Source organism: Anguilla rostrata, chromosome 9 (genome assembly GCF_018555375.3).
Source record: "Anguilla rostrata isolate EN2019 chromosome 9, ASM1855537v3, whole genome shotgun sequence".
In the NCBI taxonomy this organism is placed as follows: domain Eukaryota; kingdom Metazoa; phylum Chordata; class Actinopteri; order Anguilliformes; family Anguillidae; genus Anguilla; species Anguilla rostrata.
The window spans coordinates 48,359,091-48,363,286 of record NC_057941.1 but is presented as its reverse complement, the minus strand read 5'-3'; the positions used below and the strand labels follow the sequence as shown (position 1 = coordinate 48,363,286).

At 42.8% G+C, this 4,196-nt stretch overlaps 1 long non-coding RNA gene across 1 annotated transcript; it reads left to right on the top strand.

Moving 5' to 3' along the window:
• Window positions 1–502: 502 nt before the first annotated feature.
• Window positions 503–2,880, top strand: LOC135264012 (uncharacterized). The gene is made up of 2 exons (XR_010332578.1): window positions 503–638; window positions 1,393–2,880. It is a non-coding gene; the product is annotated as an uncharacterized LOC135264012 (long non-coding RNA).
• Window positions 2,881–4,196: the final 1,316 nt, after the last annotated feature.

Sequence of the window (4,196 nt, the reverse complement as noted above, 5' to 3'; positions counted from 1 at the left end):
ACACGGATAAGCATTTGCAGATGGGAATTTGCAGGCAAGAATTATTTTTGTATTAGGTTGTCACTTTTACGTGAGCTGTGTACCAATAACCCTACATAATGCTGCCATAATCGTGACAAATCACCAGCCTGTAACTGTATTACAGTTCATGATAAGCATCATGTGACTGTGATATTGTCATAATGTATGCAGCAAAGTTTACATAGCAGACTCTGAAATAACTCACCACGGTATACATTTATGTCATTGCAATGGCATTTATTACTAGCTTAATTGCATTTTTATAACAGGTGTTATGCCACGCTTATAACAGGGTAATACTGGCTTCATGGCCTATATTTCAAATTAAGTGTTACCAGACTGTGCTTGCTGTTGAAGCATCAGACTATTCCACTCTTTTTATAATTCTGCATTAAATATGAGCACTTGACCCTCAGCACTTGGTTCCTCCTCAGGTTTTTTTGTTAGTTTTTTTTTTTTAAATTTATAATTCTGTATTAAATACGAGCTCTTGAACCTTGGGCTCCTCCGCAGATTCTCGTGTGGCACACCAGGACAGAAAAGCCCGTCCTCGTCAACGAGGGGAAGAAGGGATTCACGGACCCCGACGTGGAGATCTGACGCCGCCGCTAACACCGGTAATATCCCGCGTGGATACGGATCGGGCCCGACCGTGCGGACGTGACATCATCACACCCCTGCGTGTCCTTCACTGATGACAGTGTTTGAGAGACGGCCCTGTCTGTATGCGCTGTGTTCACCAGTGAGTGGGAAAAGAGCGTTTTCCCTCCAAAATGAAGCTGGGGAACCAAGCTGAGGCTCCGCTCAGTCTTCATGATTCAGAGTGGGGCGTGCTCACTGGAAATTATTAGAACATTTCCAAATACTGCTGTGCTTTGGGTACCGAGATGTTTTTTTGTGACCAAACGCAGTTTTATTTTACCTTGTACACACACATTCTCTTTTTCCTGCAGGCACCCCAGTTCTGACGTATTATAACATTATAATGGCACCACATTTGCCTGGCAAGACAAGTAATATTCTGTGAAAGATATAGCATTGGATGGAATCACAGTTGTCTGTTTCTACAAGAATGTCTAGTTTGCGAGCTTTAACGTTACTGGATCATTACAGTGGGCGGGAGTGTAGTATAACGGGTAAGGAACTAGTCTTATAACCTAGAGGTCACAGGTTTGATTCCCTGGTAGGGCACTGCTGTTGTACTCTTGAGCAAGGTGTTTAACCTGCATTGCTTCAGTATATATCCAGCTGTATAACTGGATACATTGTAAACACTAAGTAAAAAGATGTGTAAGTCGCTCTGGGTAAGAGTGTCTGCTAAATGCCTGTAATGTAATGGATCATACATTGTTGTCTTTATTACCCCCACAGGTACTTTATTTGGCTGGACCTTCAGGGGGTTGAACTCCAGCAGCCATTTTGGACAAGCCTGGCAGGAAAGAACTGTATTGCCGGGCGACTCCATTTCAGGGACCGCAGAGTACTAGGGAGAAGAATCCCTCGACCATAACAATGTTAACTAAAAACAAAATACAAACACTTACAATGACCGTGATGTACAAAATAAATGCACTGTAAGTAAAGCACAGATTAGTCCAAGAAGGCAATATTTATTAATTTTTAGTGTTGAAATGAAATGCGATGTAATAATAACAGACTGAAGACCCAGTCAGGGGCAAGTGCATCTCAAAAGGGCCGCAGAGTGTGCTTGGTTTTTTTGTGGGGTTTGGGGGTGGGTTAATATATGTATTTTTATTTTTGGGCAATTTTTTTGTTCTTCTTTTTTATATCTGCATGGTGTGATACTGTGACAATTTCCAGCATCCAATCCTGTGAACGAGCGACGCCCCTCCCACACAGAAGGCAAACAGAATCGATGTCACTCACCCAGGAGCTGACCAATCAGAGTGCATCTCCAACTGTCACCCATTCATTCGTCATTTGGCTGGCCGTGCCCTGACCTCACTTTTGGGGTTTGGGTGGGAAGGGGGGGTGGGGGGGGGGGGCAGCACAAGAGAAAGAGATGCTTGTTTGGAGTGAGTCAGCAGCTATGAATGGACTGGAGGAAAACAACCAAACAACCATCGGCCCTCAATCCTGAAAAAAGAGGCACAGCACCAGCCCCCCCCCCCACCGAAAAAAGAGGCACAGCACCAGCCAAACCCCCCCCCCCCCAACCTGACATGTGACATCCGCTGGGGACCAGGACACCTGCTAGTCTTTTGGCACATAAAGGTTTTTTTTTTTTTTTTTTAAAGGGAAGGGTTGCTTTTAGCTTTACTTAGCCTCCCTAAACCTCTTAATTGCTTTCTTTTTGTTCCATGTTTACACGCGGTTGTCCAATACTACTGAATCCTGTCTTGATTTCAGACTTTGGTCTGGGGTACAGGGTCCTGGGTCATGTGAAGAATTCCTTCATCAGATGTCTACTGAAACTGGTGCCACCCTTAAACCATGGCACGCCTCTGATATTTATGAAATTTGTAAATTTGCTTCTACTGACTTTGTTTCACGATAATGCGGGGCAGGTTTCCAGAACGTGGCTTGACATTTTGCTGCATTAGAGATAATTCGTCTCTGCTATGATTCACACACTCACGCTTCTCTGACACTTGAACACTTGTTTTTTTTTTGTTTTTTGTTAAAGTGTTCATTTATTTCACCGTTCAGTTCGAGAGGGAAAGTGAAAGATCAATAAATGCTACAGGCCACCGTTTACGAACAAGTAGCCATTCCCTTGTTTTAAGCTTGTCTTGAATTTTCCTACGGATTAAGAAATGACTGCAGTCCTCTTGTAATGTGTCACATGTGCTTGCTTCACCCGAACTTATAAACAGAAAACCTGGCAATTTGCACGTCTGCAAGTTAACTGATGTTTTCATTTCACATCATCAATGATGCTTGAGGGCATATTTGTTTCGAGTGGGCTCTTAAAAGTTAAGTGGAAGCTGCTCTCGTAAATTAAATTAATGTAAATATTAACGACGAGTGGGAAGCGAGGCCTCGCTATGAAATTTCGATCACGAGTAGATCACAGAGCTATTTAATTACCGCAAAAACGCATAAATGTGAAATGCGTCCACCTTACATTCCAGTGCCCTAAGGCCACCATACATGCCCTACTTTAATTCTAACCGTTATTGCGGCACGTTTTCTCACGCCAAAGACCTACAAACAGCCACGACTGCTCAATTGAACCCGTGCCTGGGTGAATCTGGCCATTTTGGGAATTACAGATTAGGCGCTTTGTCTTGTTTATGTGCATTGACAGGCATTGAAGCCACAGTCTGAATGACCTCATTGTGACTTCATGGCAGGTAATGACAGGCGTCGTGTCATAAGTACTACAGCGTTATGTTACGTAGGCTTTACTGCGTATAGCTGAAGTAAAGTGGAACTGGAAAAGTCAAATGCAACAAGGGGCGGCTGTTGGAATGGGAGGCGGAATCAAGTTAAGGCAGACGCCTGAAAATAAAGAAATCAATCTGCGATGTGACAAAAAGCACCCATCAACTGCTGATGAGTACTCTGTGAACACTTGAATGAAAGTTTCAGTTCTTATCAAAATGGAAGCCCTGTTTCGAAGGCGGCTCTGCTTTCTTTTCCCCCACAAAGGTTAGAGCTGCCGTCTCGTTGCTTGACAGATTTGTTCCCTTCATTTTTCGCCGAATAACAAATAAGTTGTTTAACATACTTTTTGACTGTTGTTGACAAGCTGACAGAACAGAAGAGATAAAAAGACCTGGGGAATGGCGAATGTTTGATAAGACCGGCACAAAGCAGTCAAAAACAAACACTCAAGATTAGTCATCCAGGCCTTCCTAATAAATGTGTCAAAGTTGTGTTCCTGCCATTGAAAGTTTTAGTTCAAAGATGTCTTTTGTGTTGTGCATGCAGCACAAAAGAAAAAAAACTGTTTTTAAGTTACACAGACATACTCGGTTCGGCATAGTTTTTTGATCGCAGACTGAAACGGCAGTACGCCAATTTTCAATCAGGGTTTTCCAATATTTTTATTTCCTTTAAATTCTTATGGTTGTGTCTGTGTGGAAGAATAAAAATACAGTCTCTGTTCAAAGGCACTTGTAAGAAAGGCATTGCTGTTCATAATAATAATATGTCAAACATCAGTTCTTCATCCTCCACAAGACTGAAAGACCTCCCCCCAACTCTGG